General features: G+C 41.9%; 1 protein-coding gene across 2 annotated transcripts in view; it reads right to left on the bottom strand.

Moving 5' to 3' along the window:
- MKLN1 (muskelin 1) overlaps positions 1-11,939 on the bottom strand; it is a 343,250-nt gene that overhangs the window by 206,844 nt on the left and 124,467 nt on the right. The gene's annotated exons all lie outside the window — the stretch shown is intronic.

Raw genomic sequence — 11,939 nt, 5'->3', positions numbered from 1 at the left:
TCCGAAGTATGTGAGACGTAATCTCGCCATCCTTACTTCTAAGGAGCATTCTGGCTGTACTTCTTCCAAGACAGATTTGTTCCTTCTTTTGGCAGTCCATGGTATATTAAATATTCTTGGCCAACACCACAATTCAAAGGCATCAATTCTTCTTCTGTCTTCCTTATTCATTGTCCAGCTTTCGCATGCATGTGAGGCGATTGAAAACACCATGGCTTGGGTGAGGCGCACCTTAGCCCTCAAGGTGACGTCTTTGCTTTTCAACACTTTAAAGAGATCTCTTGCAGCCAATTTACCCAATGCAATGTGTCTTGATTTCTTGACTGCTGCTTCCATGAGTGTTGATTGTGGATCCAAGTAAAATGAAATTCTTGACAACCTCAGTCTTTTCTCCATTGATCATGATGTTGCTTATTGGTACAGTTGTGAGGATTTTTGTTTTCTTTATGTTGAGTTGTAATCCATACTGAAGGCTGTGGTCTCTGATCTTCAGCAAGCAAGGTTGTGTCATCTGCATATCCAAGGTTGTTAATGAGTCTTCCTCCAATACTGATGCTCCATTCTTCTTCATATAGTCCAGCTTCTCAGATTATTTGTTCAGCATACAGACTGAATAAGTATGGTGAAAGGACACAACCCTCCTGATGCACACCTTTCCTGACTTGAAACCATGCAGTATCCCCTTGTTCTGTTCGAACGACTGTCTCTTGATCCATGTACAGATTCCTCATGAGCACAATTAAGTGTTCCGGAATTCCCATTCTCCGCAATGTTATCCATAATTTGTTATGATCCACACAGACAAATGCCTTACCATAGTCAATCAAACACAGGTAAACATCTTTCTGGTATTCTCTGCTTTCAGCCAGGATCCATCTGACATCATCAATGATATTCCTGGTTCCATGTCCTCTTCTAAATCCGGCCTGAATTTCTGGCAGTTCCCTGTTGATATACTTGCTGCAGCCACTTTTGAATGATCTTCAGCGAAATTTTGCTTGCATGTGATATTAATGATATTGTTCGATAACTTCCGCATTTGGTTGCATCACCTTTCTTGGGACTAGGCATACATATTGATAAATATTTGTGCTTAGGGAAAGTAAAAAAGCCCCCATAAATCTTCAAGTTTGGCTATGAGGTCTAGGCCAGTTTACCAGCGAGCTATGCATTAGCATTTAGGTATAGACTGATTTACTAAGTGTTACATTAGTATTGGCTCTGTATCCTCAGGGGTAAGGACAGTACCTGAGCCAAGGCAGGGTTTAGGCATTCTTAGATACCTTGGTCTAATAATTATCTATCAGTCTATCTATTTATCCATCCATCCATCTATCCACTTATCATCTAACATCTTCTATGTATCCATCCATCCATCCATCCATCCATCCATCCATCCACCCACCCACCCACCCACCCACCTACCCACCCATCCAACCATTTATTGTCTATCTAATCAACAGCTTTATTGAGATATGCTTCATATACCATAATATTCACCCATTTAAATTGTTCATTTCAGTGTTTTTAGCATATTCACAGTTGTGCAACCATCACCACAGTCAATTTCAGAATATTTTCATCACTTTAAAAAAGAAACTCCATACACTAAGCAGTCACTCTCCATTTCCTCCTAACACGCCCCACCCACAGCCCTAGGTAATTACTATTCTATTTTCTGTCTCTATAGATTTGCCTGTATTGTACATTTCATATAAATGGAGTGATACAATGTGTGACCCTTTGTGACTCAATTCTTTCACTTAGCAAAATTTTTTCAAGGTTCATCCATGTTGTAGCATGAATCAGTAATCCATTCCCTATTTATTGACAAATAACATCCATTGTATGGATATACCACAGTTTATTCATTCATTAGCTGATGGACAGTTGGGTTGTTCCTGATTTTTGGCTAGTATGAATAATGCTGCTATGAACATTTATGTACAGTTTTTGTGTAGACTTATGTTTTCATTTCTTTAGGGTGTATACCTATGAGTGGAACTGCTGGGTCATATGGCAACTCTGTTTAGCATTTTGAGAAACTGCTTGACTGTTTTCCAAAGCTGCTGTACCATTTTACATTCCCCACTAGCAATGTATGAGGTTTCAAATTTCTCCACATCCTTATCAATACCTGTTATTATCTGTCTTTTTGATTATAGCCATCCTAGTGGGGGTGGTGGTTCTTGGTAGATTTTGGCTTCCATGCAGGAGACCCAGGTTTAACTCCTGGCCAATGTACTCCATGCACAGTCACCACCTGTTTGTCAGTGGAGGCTTGTATGTTGCTATGATGCTGAACAGGTTTCAGCAGAGCTTCCAGACTAAGGCAGACCAGGAAGAAAGGCCTGGCAATCTACTTCTGAAAATCAGTCACTGAAAACCTTATGGATCACAATGGTCCGATCTACAACCCATCATGGGGATGGTGCAAGACTGGGCAGTGTTCCATTCCATTGTACATGGGGTTGCCATGAGTCAGACGGCCAACTGGATGGTAGCTAAAACAAAAACTATCTTTGGAACAAAGTTTGCCTCCAGCAGGATCTTTACAAAGGCCTGTAGCCCTGACGTAATTTTTATTGACTTCTTAATGAGTACTGCCATCAATCATTTGAATACCTTGAAGATTAAGGTTAATAACTCCCATCTGCCATTAGGATTGTTAATATCAGTTTCCCCTCCAGAGATTAGGTTCAAACAGCTCACCCACAGGGGGAGATCCCTTTGGCCAAAAAATAAAGAAAAAAAAGTCCCAGGCCAAAAAAAATTCCCAGGCCTGAATTGAGAGCAACTGACCAAATCAAGATCAACTCAGTTTTGTCACTTGCAGCAGCCAAGTCATCCTTCTGCCTGGTAGGCAGAGTCCTCACAGCACAATAAAGCTGTTTAAGACATTTAAAACTGCTGCCGGCTCTCTTTCCCAAAGGTTCCTTAAATTGCTTAATAATGACATCCAATCTAGGGTTCTGCCAGCATCTAAGTTTCCCAAAGAGCTCCAAAGGTTTCCTGAGTATTACTGCCATTAGCATGGTGAATGAAAAAAAAATTAACTTCCCATATCTCTGCCTGTTTCTCCAGAAATTTGGAAGTAATATGTAGCTACTTAGAGTCTAAGGGTGTAGAAGGGCAGAAGACGGAGGCACATATATTTGTAGTAGTCTGAGTTGGCATCCCTTTCTCTGTGCCCTCATTAACTGGTACCTGAAATAACGAGCAGGATCATCAAGTGGCTTACCCGAATCCTTCTAAATTGTTAGACCTAATCTAGAATTATGACGCTACAACCCCAATCAACTGCCAATAGTTTTGAACAGCCTTTTCTGATTGCCTATGCCTTTTTCCTGTTTATGTGTTAGCCTGCCACAGCCTTGTGACCCAAGGCTCTGGAATGGATCATCCCTCCTCCTCATTCCCTTCTGCGCACACCGCGTCTCCATGGAAACAGTTTGTCAGGCCCTGCTTGGCTGCAGGTACTGAAGACCTCTTATTTGCAGCCTCAGTCCTGCACTGATTCAATCTTAACACACCAGGCAGTGGGTTAGGAGCCCCATTCCCTCTAGCCAGTGGGGTCTGGAATTGTTCTTGCTGTCCTAAGCCCCCTTTTGGGTACACCTGGGAGTCCCCAACTCTACTGAGTTGCCCCTGAGTTTCTACCACTGGTATTCAGTCCAATGGCAGGGTTTCTGCCCTGGGTTTCAACTTGAACTCATCATCTCCTTCCAGTGAGCCTCTCGTCCCATCATCTCCCCCCAGCCACCAAAGCTAAGAGCCATTCTGAGCTCTTCAGGCACCACCTGTGACTGATCACCAAGGTCAGTTGATGCAACCTCCTTTGTAGGTCTCAAACTCTTCTTTCTTTGCATCCCTATTGCATCTGCTATAGTTTAGGATCACATTATTTCCTTCTTAAATTACTGCAAGATCCTCCAAACTGGTCTTCCTACTTCCATGCTTGCTCTTCTTGTATCCAGTCTCCACATTACAACCACTGAGAAAACTTCCTAAGAAAGTACTGGAGCCCAGATTTGGAATCATGGCAAGAACAGAAAGGGAGGTAAACACAAGAATGGGTAAGACTTGCCATGTTTCCCCAGGAGAGACTTTTCTGGGGGGAAGTGGTACGTGAACTATGTTCATAGATAAAGAAATCAATCAGAGGAGAGGCTGAATGGATATGAATCCTTTTTCCCGGAGAGTTCAATGGATTATCTGTGACAGAAGCCAGAAAGAGGGAGAACTCTGCCCAGAGGTGGGTGCCCACCCACATGGATACTTAGTGTGGTGTTAAAGAGCATTTGTCTCTCAGCCCTGTTCGCTCATCTTCTAGAAATGAGACACTGATTTCCCTTGCTATCAGTGTGACGCTTAGACAGAGAGGGGTAAGGACTCCGAGGAGAACGCAGCAAAGCAAAGGCCCGATCTTACTTTCTCTACTGCAGTAAGTAAGCAAAAGATCCATTAAACGAGAAAATGTATGTGAAAGCAACTAGCACAGTGCTTGTTTTTGTTTTAATCTATGCTCAGTGTAGGGACCCATAAGGCAGATTTGTGTGTGGGTAGAATAATGGAGGAGTGGGTGGGGGAGTATTCTGTACCCTGGCTGATGGTTAAAATTTTGCCATTAGAGGTTCTTTCCTTTGACTATTAAAAAACAAATATCAATTAGGGGCAAAACACATTATGTTCAGACATTTCTATTTTACTATTAATGGTTGATTATTTTATATATATATATATTTAACAGGCAGGAATGGAGAAAACTTAAAAAGGCATTAAACATCATAAATGGAAAAAAGGACAAAACAAACAATAAATTTTCTATTTTCCAAAACTAAGACAAAATCTGTCAGGCTAAATAGGACTATTACTACTCTTACAACTTCTACTAAAGAAATAAATAATTTTAATAAGTATATGGTTCTAGTGGAGATGAGCCAGCAAATATAGAAACCAAGGAACATTTGCCTCAGCACTGAGCTGGTTTCATAATTGGACATGTTATGGAGTGGTAGGAGAGCTTGTCTGTTGACAACTTAGAAAGTGGTAGTTGAAAAGGTAAAAGGAAACAGAAATCATAAGCACTTTTAGACACATCAAACTCTTAATAGGCAGCTTCTAACTCTACCTTATGTATCCTAATACTAGCAGAGCCTAGAACAACATTCATAGTACTTGTAAGTGGTCAATAAATGTTTGTTTAAGCAAAACCAAAACCAAACTGAAAATTAAACAAAAGTGGTACTTGTCAACACCAGTCAGCTATGTCCCACACAGGGTTCAGTAAAGTCATCAAATTAATAGAAACTCTTAAAGCAACGAGCCATGTTCTCTATTTGTATAACTCCGTCCACATTACTTTCTTTTCATGTTCAGCAGTTTCCTGAGGCATGGAGTCTCTCCTGCCCCCATTTACATGTAAAGAAACCATGTCACACAGAGAAAGATTAGCAAGGAAGTTAATATTAGTCTAGAGTTTAAGCTTCCTAACTCCAAAATTAATGTTCTTGTTGTTAGCTGCTGTCAAGTTGGCCCCCAACTCATGGCGACCCCGTACACAACAGAACGAAACACTGCCCAGTCCTGTGCCAATCCCAAGAATGGCTGCATAGGAATTTTGTGATCCAAAGAGTTTTCAATGGCTGATTTTCAAAAGTAGATTTCCAGGCCTTTCTTCCCAGTCTGTCTTAGGCTGGAAGCTCCACTGAAACCTGTTCAGCATCATAGCAACACATAAGCCTCCACTGACAGACAGGTGGTGGCTGCACATGAAGTGCATTGGCCAGGAATCAAACTGGTCTCCTGCATGGAAGGCGAGAATTCTACTGCCCAACCACCACTGCCCTCCTGAAATTAATAAACAAAGGTAAAAGGCTTAAAAGAAAAAAATGGGGGAAAAGGGAGATTGTCCTTAATATTATAATAGAAAACTATTATAAATCAGTAATAAAAAGGCAAACAGCCCAAGAGAAAAGTTGGCAAAGGACATGAACTACCAAATCATAAAAGGAAATCTTCCTAAGAATCAAAGATACACTTTATTGTTAACCAGGCTCTGCCTAAATTGTGAGTGGAGACTTTCTAGTAAGATGGCCTAGACTAGACCTCATAGCTGAGGTTGAAGATATATGGCCTTTTTCCTTGCCCTAATCTCAAACCTGAATCTTGCAATCTTACCACCCTCCACTGGGAGTGAAGTTGAGAAAAACAAGAGCATTTGAGAGACTAGGTCCTGTTACAGGTCTGAGCCTGGTGGATAAATATTGGCAGCTGAAGAGGAGGAATGCTGAAAGCAGCATCTTGGAGCCTGAGGGCCCCTGTCTTAGTTTCCTAGTGCTGCTATAACAGAAATACCGTAAGTGAGTGCCTTTAGAGAATGGAAATTTGTTTTCTTAGAATTCTGGAGGCTAAAAGTCCAAATCAGGGTCTTGGTTGTGCTGATTTCTTCCTTGTCAGTAGCCCTGGGCATTCCTTGGTGATCTTCACGTGGTATCTGTCTTCCCCAGTATGTACCCATGCATCTGGTCTATGCTGTTCTTTTCATACCTCAGAAGTGATTTTGATTTAGAACCCACCCTACTTGGTTAAGGAGCCCTGGTGGCACAGTGGTTAAGTGCTTGGCTGCAAACTGAAAGGTCAGCAGTTCGAACCCACTGGCTGCTCCGGGGAGAAAGATATGGCAGTCTGCTTCCATAACAATTACAGCTAGATATCCTATGGGGCAGCTTTACTCTATCCTATAGGGTTTCTGGAAACCCTGGTGGCATAGTGGTTAAGAGCTACGTCTGCTAACCAAAAGGTCGGCAGTTCAAATCTACCAGGTGCTTCTCGGAAACCCAATGGGGCAGTTCTACTCTGTCCTATGGGTTGCTATGAGTCGGAATCGACTCGACAGCAACGGGTTTTTTAGATAGGATTGCTATGGGTTGGAATTGACTCAATGGCAATGAGTGTGATTTGGTTTTTCTACTCGGGTATAATCTAATTAGCATAATTTTGTCTTGGAAGAAGTACAACCAGAATGCTCCTCAGAAGGAAGGATGGCGAGAGTATGTCTTACATACTTTGGCCATGTTGTCAGGAGGGATCAGTCCCTGAAGAAGGACATCATGCTTGGTAAAGTACAGGGTTAGCAAAAAAGAGGAAGACCCTCAACAAGATGGACTGACACAGTGACTGCAACAATGGGCTCAAGCATAACGAGTGTGAGCATAGTGCAGGACCGGGCAGTGTTTCATTCTGTGGTGTATAGGGTCGCTATGAGTTGGAACTGACTTGAAGGCATCTAACAACAACAATGATCTAATTAACATAACAAAGAAAATTCTAATTCCAAATAGGATCATATCCACAGGTATAGGGGTTAGGATTCCAACACATATTTTAGGGGACATAATTCAATCCATAACAACCCCTGATGTTCCTCAGGGACAGAGTCAAGGTTTGTCTTGCTTTGTACAGGGTCTCCTGCAACCTTACTACTCGAAGTGTGGTCCTGGGACCAAGTAGCATGGGCATTGGGGCACTTATAGAAATGAAGAACCTCAGCCCATCCCAGGCCCGAGCCAGAATCTGCATTTTAGCAAGCTTCCCAGGTGACATGCATGCACAGTGAAGCTGGAACAGCTCTGCCTCAGAGGTCCTGGCTCAGAGTTTGTGCATTGTAAGTGCTTCATAAATGTCTGATTGAATGAAAGGGTAGACAGATGATATCTTGATTCCACTTTCCAAAGGAAATCACCTGACTTAATGAAAACTAGTCAGTATGCAGGTGAGTAGAGTATCAACCATTTTACAAAGGGCTTTAAGTAAGACTAATGAATTAATAACAGTGTTTAGGTACAGAGAATTTAGAGTTTTTTATTAATACCATTTCACTGGGCTTCTGTATATGCCCAAGAGGCACCAATGAGGATAAATCCTTCTCTCTTCTGTCCTTCCTTGTCCTCCTCTCACAATAGGAAAAGCATACGGATGTAAAATTGGATGAGTGGGAATAAGAACAACAATCTGAAAAGGCTGCAGCCAGCGGTGCCACTGATGCAGGAATACTGCTCTTTTCCCAGCTCTGCCTCCACAGAGAGGGAAGTCCAAAGCTTTCACCATGCATCATGTGGGTGTGTGTGGAAGGAGTGGTAGTGAGGAGGGAAAGAAAAGACTAGGAAGAGAAAGAAGGCACGCCAAGAACCAAGGTCCCCTGTGCTGCCCTTTAGATGCTGTGATGGTTAAAGTTGTGAGTTAGCTTGGCTGGGCCATGATTCTCAGTGGTTTGACAGTTATGTAATGATGTAGTTTGACAGTTATGTTATGAAGGAATTTGGCAGTTATATAATAATGTAGTCATCCTCCATGATGTGATCTAATGTGATCAGCCAATCAGTTGTAAGGGGAGTTTCCTCAGGAGTGTGGCCTGCATCCAATAATATATGGACATTCTGGCAGAGCTCGCTTGCTTGCTCTGGATCCTGCATCCGGCTCATCATCATCTGACCTCCGATTCTTGGGACTTGAGCCAGCTGCCTGCCATACTGCCTGCCAATCTTGGAATTCGTCAACCTCCGCAGCTTGTGAGCCCGCAGCCTGCGGTCTGACTTACTGATCTTGGGTTCATCAGCCCCTACAGCTACATAAAGTAGAAGAAGCCTCCAGCCTGACACCTGACCCACGGACTTAAAATTTGCCAGTCTCTGCAACCATGTGAGCCATTTCCTTGAGATAAATCTCTCTCTCTGTCTCTCTCTCTCTCTATGTATATATACACACTTCACTGGTTTTGCTTCTGTAGAGAACCCAGCCTAAGACAGATACTAACACAGGTAGAGACGCCATGCTGGCCATTAAGGTGCTTCAGAGGCAACTGTGTGCATTGTTGCTGCTGTCGTTATTATTATTATTATTATTCTTACTGTCTACCAACCTGTTTACTGAGAAGACCATTCTAGTGGCAGCCCAACCTCTAGCTTCAAGGTTGTCCACAGATCTTAGGAAACCAGTTAGGAGAAGGGAGACAAAAGGGATCCAGAGGATGGAGAGGCATTCCCAGTTCCCTAATGAGTGAGGTGACTCACGGGCTGACTCAGATGAAGACGAGCCTGGGAGAGAGGAGGCGGTGAGGGGCAGACCTCAAAGGAGCCCTGCTGACATGTTCAAATGGGGAGCTGGGAGGCCAGGGACAAAGTGTTATTTAGAGAACTGCCTGCAGCTCTGGCGTTGGAGGGAGGAGCAGATCCAGAAAACAGAGGGGAAATTGCATTTGAGGCCAGAAACGGAGCTTGGATCTGTAGCCTTCCGGAATTTGAAAACTGTGTAACATTCTTTAGTAACACCGACCTCCTCTTCGGCAAATCTTAGAATACTAACTTGATGGGAATTAACTGTTATCGGGTCCCCAGGAAGTAAAGCAAACCCAATCCATTTCTGTCGCGTTGATGCTAACTCTTGGCGACCTGGGGAGTAGAGAGAGGTAAACCAGGTGCCACTTGATTTTTCTAATAATCTTGGCAATTAGAAAAATGAGGCTCTTTTGATTTTCTGTAGTACTTTCCATTTGGAGAACATTGTGATCCAACCTGTGCTTATAAATTGAAAAAAAAAATTAACTATATGACTAAGGCATCTTCTCTCTTGTTAATGGATCAATTGAGGCTTTGAGTTTAAAGATTCCAAGGTCACACATTGTTAGGAGGGTCGGTAACTGCACTGTCCCATATGGACTATACTGAAACCACATGACTCCCCACGATTATTTGCATGTTCTCATTGTTCACAAACCGTACATAGACCCCCTGCAAGCACACCTTTGTGAGGGGGCAGCCTGTAGATGTAAAGTACTTGGCTGACACAAGTTTTCTGGTTCCATAGATTTAAGGCCAGTTAGATCTACACAACCTTAAATTCCCTTATGGTAGTTGCTAAGGAGTTCCTTATGACACTTGCAGAGGTCACCAAGGAAGGCTACCTGCCTCGACTGATTTTCATCACACAGGTAGTCCCTGACTTACAACGTATTCGAGTTACAATGAACCGCACTTACCACCATTCGTTTTTGGGTTTTTTTTGTACATCTTATCATTAGTAATACGTACTACATATAATGTTGCAGTGCATAATTTGCTGATGTTATTATTCTCAGATGTAATGTTACCAACCCCCAAAGACAAATAAATATTGAATTTATAAAGATACAAATAATAAAAGGCAATAACACTGAAAACTAAAAAAACAGAAAATGAGGTATTCGACTTACAGCAGAACCGACTTATGATGGGGTAGTCATCTGAACGGCACCCTGTCACAAATCAGGGACTACCTATATATAAACTGGTCTAAAAAACTGTGTGCTAAATAACCCACACTGAGATAAAACTCATGACCTCGGCATCATTAAGATAATTCAAACCAAGTGAGCTACTTAAAAATAATTTTTGTTGATTACATATTGGTATGTAATTTGATGATTATTGTCTCAAATGTATTTCACAGAACACTAGAATGGCACCATGACTGTGGCAAAGGCAAGTCTTCTTGGGCAGCTTGACCCTCTATGAGCTTTCATGGCTATGAATAATACTTTGCTCCAAAAGCAAAAGTGTTTCAACTTTGCCTGCCCCCAACAAATGGTGACAGCAGTTGGATATGGTCATTTTAGCCTTGGCCAACTAGCTTTCTGTTACCAGCAGATTTGCTTATTTAATTTTGCAACATTATTAACCCAAGTATGTCTGATCATTGCATAAGCAATGAGAAGGCTGGATGTACTACCGAGAACAGGGTTATGATTAGAATGAAAATAAAAGAGACGAATGTGGTGAGAAAAAAATCGCCAGTGTTGCACGTGGGTAAGAGACGGATCATTAGTCAACAGAAGTTCTGAAAGAGAGAGATTCAAAACGTGAAAAATGCTAGCTGAGTCTAGCATGCAATGAGCAGCAATCAGCAAGAAATAAGGAAAAAGTCATCCAAGAAATGGAAAAAATTTTGAGTGTGTGATTAGAGAATTGGCATCAACGTTGAATGCCTAGAATCTAAATACTTGTTCAGGTGAAGGCTAAAAATGGTTCCAGCATTTAATAGTCAGGTGTGGTGCAAGTTTGAATTTTGAAAACTTTGCTGAATGCCAGTGATGGTTCCATAGATTCAAGGCCAGTTAGATCTACACAACCTTAACCCTCTGGGGACTCACTTGTGGACATACGTTTTCCTAACTACTTTTTATGTATCTGGAGCTCTTTGTGAAGGCAGTAGTCCAATTTTAACGTGTTTAGCCTCAAGATGAGAGCCTTTTGAAATGTGTGAAACTCAATAATCCTGAGTTGGAACCTCATTATTCTGTAGAGTGAGCACTGTGTTAGGTGATGTCTCCTGGGTGTATGAATTTTGTAAACTTTTGACAGGTTTGCCTTTATTTCTGTGAGTTAAGCCTCCTTACTATGTTTCCCAGTTCCTATGTTCTTGTGAGAATGTACTTATTGTGAGAATAAGCTATTCCTACTCTTCATTCAGTCATAGTGGCCATTTTCTCCTTGATGCCATTCACTGTTTCCAGGATTACTGGCTCCCTGCTCTGCTTTGCATCTTTGCTCTACAGTTTTTCAGGACTGCTTTTCTAGCTTCTGAACAGTAAGTAATGCCTTTGTAATAAGGAATAACGCATTGCAGTGGTACTTTTTAAGAGGCTGGAACTCCTATAAGTTATTCTTACCCAACCATTGCTTCCACATGTAGCAAGTGGAATGCACTGCTGTGAGCAGGTCTGGAGTATTCCAGGGCAGCTGTTTCTGCTTCTTAGATGTTGGTACTGCTGTTGTTATAATGAAAAATACAAAGTAGTGATAATTTTTTCTGAGATTCAAATTCCTTTAGTTTTATTTATTTGGGCCGGAAGTACTGATTTTGCAGTAATGAAGAATGCATTGCAGTGGTAATTTTCCTGAGAT

Source organism: Trichechus manatus, unplaced genomic scaffold (assembly GCF_000243295.1).
Source record: "Trichechus manatus latirostris isolate Lorelei unplaced genomic scaffold, TriManLat1.0 scaffold00097, whole genome shotgun sequence".
In the NCBI taxonomy this organism is placed as follows: Eukaryota; Metazoa; Chordata; class Mammalia; order Sirenia; family Trichechidae; genus Trichechus; species Trichechus manatus.
This window is presented reverse-complemented; position numbering and strand designations above follow the sequence as displayed.